We start from the raw sequence: 10,444 nt of genomic DNA, 5'->3' as shown, positions 1-10,444 counted from the left end.
CATAAATATTCATAGAAGCATTAATCATAATAGTTAAAAAGTAGGGAAAAAAATGCCCAACCACTAATGATTGGATAAACAAAATGTGGTATATCCATTCAGTAGACTATCATTCAGCCACATAATAGAATAAAGTACTGACACATACTACATGATACATACTACAACACAGATAAACCTTGAAAACACTATGTTAAGTAAAAGAAGCCAGATTCAAAAAGTCATACATTATATAATTCAATTTATATAAAATGTATAGAATAGATAAATCCAGAGAGACAGAAAGTTGATTAGTTGTTGCCAGGGAATGGGCAGAGGGGAGAATTGGGAATGACTGTCAATAATTATTAGGTTTCTTTTGGGGGTGATGGAAATGTTTTAGAATTCTGAATAGTGGTAATAGTTGCGCAGAACTTTAAATACACTAAAAACTAAAGAATTGTATGTATAAAAGGTTAAAAAGTATAAAGACATATATACATGGTGAAAAGGTCAACACATATCTAACTTGAGTTACAAAAGTACAGAAAATTAAACATATGTAATATTTGAAGAATACTGATAAAGAATTTTCCAAAGCTAACGAAAGACATGACTCTACCAAATGTCTTAAGTTCTACAAAATTCAGCATATGAAAAAAAAACATACCTAGACACATCAGAGTCAAAGTCCTAAAAACCACAGTCAAAGAGAAAATCTTAAAAGACACCAGTGAAAATTAACGCATTAACTTCAGGGTAATGGCAATAAGATTAATCACTAATTTTTTTTTATCAGAAATAATGGTAACAATACAATAAAATGACATTTAAAAAATGCTAAGACATAGATTTTGGATATGTGGTGGCATGAGAGCCATCCCCAGATCTCTATCCCCTTGAAACAACCATAAGCTGAACATCTAAACCTCAAGAAAAAATACCCAACTGCACACCAGCACGTCTGAGCATGGGATCTGTGCATATGAGCTACCACAAGTTAGAACCCTGGGTGTCGGCGGGTGGACTGAGAGAAATAAAGAATCTGCCTCTTGCAACAGCTGGAGCTCCCTGTAGAAGGGGGAGGGGAGAAGGTGCAGAGACTTCCCTGAATAGCCCTTCCTGGGAGAGTTGTGAATTCCACACAGCTGGCAGCAGGGCCCAGTCATCAGGGCAGAAAGCAGAGAAGCAGGACAAGACGGCAGGGAAACAACAGTTGATTTTTACCTACTGCAGTTGCAAAGCTGTGGCTGAGCCGTACCTCCCAACCCCAACCTAGAGGGCCCCTCCCCACATACATTCCAAGACCAATCACCACTGAGCCCCAGGGAAATCTGAGCAAATGCTACCGAAATTGTTGCTAACAAGGACTGAAACTGAGGGTAGCAAGCATAATTAAATATCTATCAGAAAATAAAAAGGTGTTATAAGGCTTTGTATAAAGCAGGGATCCAAGAGGCTTAGAAGCCACCTACTAGAAACCAAAAGAAAAGCGACTTCTTTGCAGCAGGCTAAAGAAAGACCTTTATATAATAATAAATTTTTCTTTCTGGGGGGGTGGGGAGGGGGGGAAGCAGAATACAATTCCATTAATGCCCAGGCAGAGAAATAGTCCATTAAACGCCATGAACAACCAAGGTGACGAGGCATCTCAGAAATAAAGAGAAAACTCTCCAGAAAATAAGCTTACAGACATAGAAATATGCAACTTAAATGAAAGAGAATTCAGGATGGTACTCCTGAAAAAACTCAGTGAATTCCAAAATGAGTCATATCAACAATTTCAGGAATTGAAAAAACTAGATGAGCAGAACAAGGAGATTGAAACCCTCAAAAAGAACCAAATAGACCTTCTTGAGATTAAAAAACAACAACAACAACAACACTGTAAAAATGAAATAGCAAGCTTGGGAAATAGAGTTGACCAAACGAGGGAAAGGATCAGTGATATTGAAGACAGAAATCTAGAAATAAATCAGAAGAAAAAAGAGAGAAACTAAAAAATGAAAAATAAGGAAAGAGAAATTCAAGAATTAGCGGATACCGTCAGGAGAGGAAACAAGAATAATGCGCATTATCGAAGTCGAGGAAAAGGAGCAGGGACTAGAAACCATTTTCAGACAAACAGTTGATGAAAATTTCCCAAATCTAAGGATTGAACTGGAGCTTGGAATTCAAGAAGTCAACAGAACACCCAATTATCTCAACCCAAAAAGGCCTTCACTAAGACACACTGAATTAAAATTATCAAAAGTCAGCAACAAAGACAGAATTATCAGAGCAGCCAGGGAGAAGAAAACGGTAACTTATAAAGGAAAACCCATTAGATTATCCTTGGACTTCTCAGCGCAAACCTTACAAGCCAGAAAGGAATGGAATCAAATATTTAAATTATTAAGTGAAAGGAACTATCAGCCTAGAATAATGTATCCAGCTAAAGCTCTCCTTTAGAGATGAAGGAGAAATTAAAATCTTTACAGACATATAAAAATTGAGGGAATTCTCCAGAATGAGGCCTGCACTACAGAAAATACTGAAAGGGTTCACCTAAAACAAAATGACCAAAAAAAATTCATAATTAGGAGTATAGTGACAATCAGGCAAATAGAAGCAGAGGAATGCAACACTTACTAAGAACACGACATTATAAGCTTAAATAATAAGAGAATTGCTATAGCAAGAAAGTAATGAACGTTTAGCAAACATAGGGACAAATTGAGATAACAATAACTGAAAAGAGGAGAATTCAAAGATCCAAATTCGCAAAAGGGAATGGAGATAAGGCACGCGTAGAAGAAAATGGATGAACAACCAAATGCTTCATCTGAAAAAACTAGAAAAGGAAGAACACATGAAGCCTAAAGTCAGCAGAAGGGAAGAAATAATCAAAATTAGAGCAGAAATAAATGAAATTGAAAACAAACAAACAAAAACAATAGAAAAATTAAATGCGACAAAGAGCTGGTTCTTTGAGAAGGTTAATAAAATTGACAAACTCTTGGCTAGACTCACTAAAGAAAAAAGAGAAAAGACACAAATAAAATCAAGGATGAAAGAGGGGAAATTACAACTGACACCGCAGAAATACAAAGGATCATGCAAGAATACTATGAAAAAGTATATAACAACAAATTTAATAACCTAGAAGAAATGGACCAGTACTTAGAAAACTACAATCTTCCTATACTGAATCAAGAAGATCTGGAAAATCTAGACTGATCAGCAGTATGGAAATTGAAACAATCGTCAAAAACCTAACAAAAAGTAAAAGTACAGGACCAGATGGCTTCACCAGTGAATTCTACCAAACATTCAAAGAAGATTGAATACCTATTCTCTCAAACTCTTCCAAAAATCAAAGAGGAGGCAACACTTCCCAACTCATTTTATGAGGCCCATATTACTCTGATACCGAAACCTGGAAAGGATAACACAAAAAAAAGAAAACTATAGACCAATATCTCTCATGAACACAGATGCAAAAATCCTAAATAAGATACTAGCGAACTGAATACAGCAACATAGTAAAAAGATTATACACCACGATCAAATGGGCTTCATCCTAGGGGCACAGAGATGGTCTGACATATGCAAATCAATGAATGTGATATACCACATAAACAAATTAAAAAATAAGAATCATATGATCATATCAATAGATGCAGAAAAAGCCTTCAACAAGATCCAGCATCCATTTATGGTCAAAACACTTAACAAAATCGGTATGGAATGAAAGAAAGTACCTTAACATAATAAAGGCCATTTATGACAAACCCTCAGCCAAATTATACTTAATGGTGAAAAACTAAAAACCTTCCCTCTAAGATCAGGAACAAGAGAAGGCTGTCCACTATCACCACTCTTATTCAATGTAACACTGGAGGTCCTAGCAAGTGCAGTCTGGCAAGAGAAATATATTAAAGGCATCCAAAAAGGAAACGAAGAAGTCAAACTGTCACTATTTGCGGATGACATGATTCTCTATATAGAAAACCATAAAGGCTCCACAAGAACATTACTAGAAACAATAAGCAAATACAGTAAAGTTTCTGGTTACAAAATCAATGTTCAAAAATCCATAGCATTCCTATACTCTAATAACGAAGTGTCAGAAAAAGAAATAGAAAAAATAATTCCTTTAGCAATTGCAACAAAAAGAATAAAATACCTAGGAATAAAATACCTAGGAACTCATACAACTCAATAACAACAAGAAACAAACAATCCAATCAAAATATGGGCAGAGGACCTGAACAGACACTTCTCCCTAGAGAATATACAAATGGTCAATAAATATTTGAAAGATGCTCAACATCGCTAGCTATTAGGGAAATGCAAATCAAAACCACAATGAGATACCATTTCACACCTGTTAGAATAGCTATAATCAAAAGGACAAGTAATAACAAATTTTGGAGGACATGCAGGGAAAAAGGAACTCTGACACTGCTGGTGAGACTGCCAATTGGTACAGCCACTATCGAAAGCGGTATGGAGGTTCCTCAAAAAACGAAGAATTGATCTACCATATGATCCAGTAATCCTTCTACTGGGTATTTACCCCAAAGTCTTGAAAACGCATATCCATAAAGATATTTGCACACCGATGTTCATAGCAGCATTATTCATAGTGGCCAGGACATGGAAGCAACCAAAGATCCTACGATAGATGATTGGCTGAAGAAGCTGTGGTACATGTATACAATGGAATATTACTCAGCCATAAGAAGTGATAAAATACTGCCATTTGCAACAATATGGATGGACTGCGAGATAATCATGCTAAGCGAAATAAGCCAGACAGAAAAAGTTGAAAATCATATGATATCACTAATATGTGGGATATAAACCTAAAAGCAACAAATGAACAGGACAAACAAACAGAGACTCATGGACATGGACTATAGACTAGTGGAAAGGGTCGGGGAGGAGGGGGAAGGCAGACAGGGTAAAGGGGGTTGAATATAACAAAGTAGGGGAAGGGTGAAGTGAGTAAAGGGGATCAAATATATGGTAGCCAAAAGAAACTGGACTTTGGGTGGTAAAGACACAATAGAATATACGGATGTCAAATTATAATGTACATCTGAAAATTATACAATTACATTAACCAATGTTACCATAATAAACTTAATTAAAAAAAAAAAAAGACCAAGTCACCCCAAAAAACTGAAAAAATAAATAAAAATAAAAATGCTAAGACAAAAAAAATAAAAACAACCAACCTGGAGTTCTATACTGAGAAAATATTCCCCAGATGAGCATGAAAAAATAGTTTCAGATGAAAAAAAGCTGAGAGAACTTATTACAAGTAAAGGGAATCCATCGAGCTAAAGAAAATTGACCACAGTTAAAGCACAGAACTAGAGGATTTAATAGAAAGGAATGGAATGGTAAATATGTAGATAAATATAAATTAGTACTGATATTTAAATAACAGTAACAATGACTTATATGATTTAAACATACATAGAAGTATAAAATATATAAGACGACTAACACAAAAGACAGGATAAATAGTTAAATTATTATAAGTTTCTTGCATTTTTCAGCAAGTGTTAAATTTGACCACTTCTACCACCGCTCCTGTGCCACCATTTTGTAACAAGCCACCACCACCAATACATCTCTCATGCTGATTACTATAATAGCTTCATAACTGATTCTCTGCTTGGATCCATGCACATCTATAGTAAATTTTCCACACAGTAACTAATCAGATAAGCTTGTTAAAATATATTGATCACTCTTCTGCTCAAAATCTTCCAAGAGCTTCCAATTTCAGAATAAAAACAAAAGCTCTTACAATAGCCTACAAGATCTGTCCATACAACTTCTGGACCTCATTCTGTTCCAGCCACAATCACTTTCATGTTGCACCTTAAACAAGCCGGCATGGCTATACTTCGGCACCTTCCCACCGCTTGTTTCCTCTGCCTCAAACACACTACAACTCGTCTTTGTTCAAATGTCACCTATCAATGAGATCGGCCCTGACCACTCTACTTTATGTTATAAATTCCATCCCCCACTTCCAACATTCTTAATACACCTTTTCCTGCTCTATTTTTTCTTTTTCCATAGCTCTTATCTTCTAATAAGCTATATGATTTAATTATTTATTATGCCTGCCTTGCTTGCTAGAATATAAAACCCAAGAGAGCAGGAATATTTGTCTGTTTTGTTCAGTGATGTTTCAAAATGTACTTAACTATTGCCTGTCACATATTAGGCACTTAATATTTAGTAAATAAATAAATGAACTCTCAAATTTAAATGATTTACTGTAAAATTAAAAATAATTCTGACAATAAAGTTATCTTCAATGCTTCTTTAAAATATAAAAATAACACTGTAAAATATAATTTTTAGTTTAATAATCCTTCATCTGTTTAACTGTGGTTAGTATAACTGTCATTAACACAGTTCTTCACAAGGAGGAACTAAAATGACCCACAGAAATATTTAGAAATAAGTTATTAGTAAAAATAGGAGAGAAATATACACACTACCAATGGCTGATAGAGATAACCTCTAGAAATTCAAATAAAAGACCCCTGATTGGTCAACCAAGAATAGCAATAGCTCCAAAAGCCCCATCAGTATTATATATTTGCATTCCCAGTCCTAAGTCAGTCTCTCAAAAGTGAGTTCTATACATATCCGAAACAGTTTAGGAAGATCATCTTGATTTCTCACTTATAACCATAAATTTCTGGATGGTTGCCTTGAATTTATGCAGGCTTTCGAACTTACCAACAGATTTCCTCAATTTAATAATCTCATCATTGTCATGTCTTCTAGTCCCCCAAAATGATAGCTAATACAGAATTCAGTCCTATTATAAAACCTGACAAGATGAAATTTCATAACTAATACTTCACACTTATTTTCGCAGCATGATCATTCTCCAAGTTTCCCAGGGGATCAGGCCTCAGAATGACTCTCCTACTAATAATACTCTCCCCAGTTTTAGTAATAGGATCTCATTAAATTCAATCTTTCTCTTTTACAAAACAGCAAACACTTCCACTATAATAAATCCAACAGACTACTTCAGCTCTGAAAAACTAAGTCTACCTGACCCTGATGATGTTAATCACAGTCTCTCCAGATCCACGTTAATCTTAAAAAACTAAAAGTAAATGCCTTCCGCCCAGACCAAGAAAATTCTCCGAAATGTACTCCCAAAACAAACAAACAAGTCCACTTCTTAAACACAGGGAGACAGAAGAACTCAAAGTCTTTCTTAATATTGTAGTAACACCACGCATTAAGATCAGGAATGTATAATGGTTAACCTTGAATTTATCATCTTATTTTTTACATCTGTACCAACGTGGCTAAATTGCAAAAGTAACATGTAATCATAAAAGAAAGAAAATATTTAGGAGCCATCAATGTACAAGTGGAACCTGAAGTCAAAAGTACAAAAAAACAGGCATATGGATGAAATCTCCCAGGAAGAATGTATATAGTAAAAAGATGGTCAAGAGCAGAACATCATTTGATGGGCATGTTAAAGATAAGGAGTGAATCAGCTAGGAAAAAGAAAATTATCACAGAAGTCAAAGAATAAAAGCTTCAAAGGAGAAAATATTTGACATAATCATATTCACCAAGCTGACATTATGTTTACCAAACATTTAAAACTTAAAAATTCTTAAAATGATGCCAATATTTGAGAAAAGTCCTTTTCATACTTCTAAATAAGAATGTAAACCCTTTCATTTAAAAAAAAATTGTAATAAAAAAGGTACAGAATAGTGTATGGCAAGGTTCTACTTGCACAGAAAAGGGGAAACTGTACTTATGTTGGGTTTTATTGGCATAAAAAGCAGAATATAGAGAAGGCAATAGGCTTTGTATGACTTTTTGTAGCTTTTGATGTTCTAACCATATCCAAGTATTACCTATGCTAAAAATTAAGTTAAAATGTATAAATGAAATATATTCTGCTAACCTTTAAATGTTCCACAGTGCTAAGCATATGTTCCTTCACTTCACTTAGATCACATCTGTAAACAGTTGATTCTATAATACCAAATTTTAGTCATTGAAGTACCTTAACATATGCTTTGCCAGCACAGTCACTGAACCTGAAGATAAAATTATCATTTTTACTGAAGCTTGTATACTGCAAAGCTAATCAAGTACTGCTCAAATGTTACTCAGCACATCGCGTATGGCATCACCAAAAAAATACAATTTAGAAAATGAAAAATACATAAAAACTACTTACTATAAACAATTTTTATCAATAGTCAAGACTTATCCTTTGTATACATCTGCTGAACAAAAATTATCTTTAATAAATTTAAAATTCAAGAAGTAAATCTAGTTAAATTAGGGATTTTTAAAAAAATTATTCTTACAATGAACTAAGTGAAAGAAAATAAGCAATTCTAGTCAGCTTTAAGTCTTCTTTTTAAATTGAGATATACAATACATTCAATCTCAGTGAATGGCATCACTATCAGTCAAATCTCCAAACTCTTTCTTTCCCTTACTCTTCATATGTGTTCAGTAATTGAATCCTGCTAGTCTTGCTTCAAATACTCCGGAATTTGATTTCTCTTTTCATTTATACTTTCTAATTGTGTACTACTTTCATCTTCATCGTCCTCAATATTTACAGAGCACCTCCTACATGCTAGACACTGTAAACTGTTTTATTTAATCCTCATAACATAATATTACCTTTCTCATACTGTAAAAATAGTTCATGGTACACAATATTTTCCTGAAGTTTTGCATATTCTCGGAACATTACTAGATAATTCATTTAAAAAAGCACAGAAATATAAGATCCTCAGTACCTAGCTGCACATTAGAATCACCTGAGAAGCTTTTAAAATGTGCAGCCAACGTAAAAAACCACTAGATATGTAATTATCCAGGTTCTTTCCAGCTCTAAAATTTTTAATTCTGTAGAAATATGTCCAGACTGTAAACCTTAAAATAAACTATTACAATAAAAGACTATTTCCTCCCCAAGTTTTTCCCCCCAAAATTAAATTAATGAATAAAAACTTTTCATGATTTAAATTGTTCTCTCATAATTCTTTCCTAAACCATTGGTGCATACCACTTCATATGTTAAAACTTAACAGAGAACAAAAATAAATGAACAATAACTGATATTAGGCTAAAACAGAATTGCAATTTCTTCAATGTTTGAGAAGACTTGCATAGTCCTCTCTTTGTACTAATAATTGTTCCTCGCTCATGATGAAAATAATTATGTCAATAGTTTGTTGTTTCAGAAAGTAAATATCAACTACAAGAAGCAATATTCAAATGATGCCTCCAAGGTTTACCAAGGAAAATAGCACCCTACAGATATATACTAAGGGAGCAATTCACGTTTTGAATTATATCAGCTTTTTATAAATATTCAGTCTCCTTTCACGTCACCTTTGCTGTCCGACGACATGCATATATGTATGCCTGCCTATTGAATACATTCTCTCACATTTCTAATTTACTGCTTCTCAGCTATGGGAATTAAAATTAAATAAATGTTACAATATGTACAAGTTTAAGAATAGTTTCTGTTACGAACTTAAAGAGGCATACCTCATTTTGTTGCACGTCAATTTACTGGGCTTCTCAGATATTGCATGTTTTACAAGACTCTCCAACAAGACTGAGCTGCTGAAGGCTCAGATGACGGTTAGCATTCTTTAGCAATAAAGTATTTTTTAATTAAGGTATGTACATTGTTTTTTAGACATATTGCTATTGCACACTTAGACTACAGTATAGTGTAAACATAACTTTTATAGACATTGGAAAACCAAAAGTATTTGTGTGACTTGCTTTTTTGCAATATTTGCTTGATTGTGATATTCGCTTGATTGCAATATTCCCTTTATTGCGGTAGTCTGCAATTAAACCCACATTATCTCCCAGGTATGCCTGTAATGCTTCTGTAATAATACACAGGGCCCAAACTAAGAAGTAAAATGTCTATGTATTAGTGTAATGGCTTTATAAGTTATTTTTCTCCCTATATGTCTTTTTCCATTTATTCCTGCTTTTGAATTCTTAACTTTCTTTCAAATAAGAGAAGATTCCTAGATCTAGCCTAGTTCCAAACACATGAAATACTACTATAGATATATAAATCTTTTTTAAGGATGTGAGAAAAAACTGAACACTAAACCTACATATAATTATGAGCACATTGCCAATTCCCACAACCGGTTAAATAAAGGGAAAAACTCCACTCTGGAAAACTTTAGTAAAATCATCCTAAAACATAGTTCTTTTTTCAGGGTCAAAATTTCTCAAACTACAGTTAGTAACTAGTATATTCTCCCTTTTGTGATTGATTGTATTCATTACATATTGTTAATCTAGTTTTATCAAATTCATCTTACTTCCTGTTTTACCTCCAATCCAATTGTTTTCTTTCTAGTTGATTTTTCCCACCTCTAACCCTTTTCTTTTTTGGTTCCTC

The 10,444-nt window shown here is 33.8% G+C and overlaps 1 protein-coding gene across 4 annotated transcripts in view; it reads right to left on the bottom strand.

Moving 5' to 3' along the window:
- The window catches only part of SS18 (SS18 subunit of BAF chromatin remodeling complex), a 68,428-nt gene that overhangs the window by 39,724 nt on the left and 18,260 nt on the right, over nucleotides 1-10,444 (bottom strand). The gene's annotated exons all lie outside the window — the stretch shown is intronic.

This window comes from Pteropus medius, unplaced genomic scaffold (genome assembly GCF_902729225.1).
Source record: "Pteropus medius unplaced genomic scaffold, Ma_sr-lr_union100, whole genome shotgun sequence".
Taxonomy (NCBI): Eukaryota; Metazoa; Chordata; class Mammalia; order Chiroptera; family Pteropodidae; genus Pteropus; species Pteropus medius.
The sequence above is the reverse complement of the archived record's forward strand: the minus strand, read 5'-3'. Positions and strand labels throughout refer to the sequence as shown.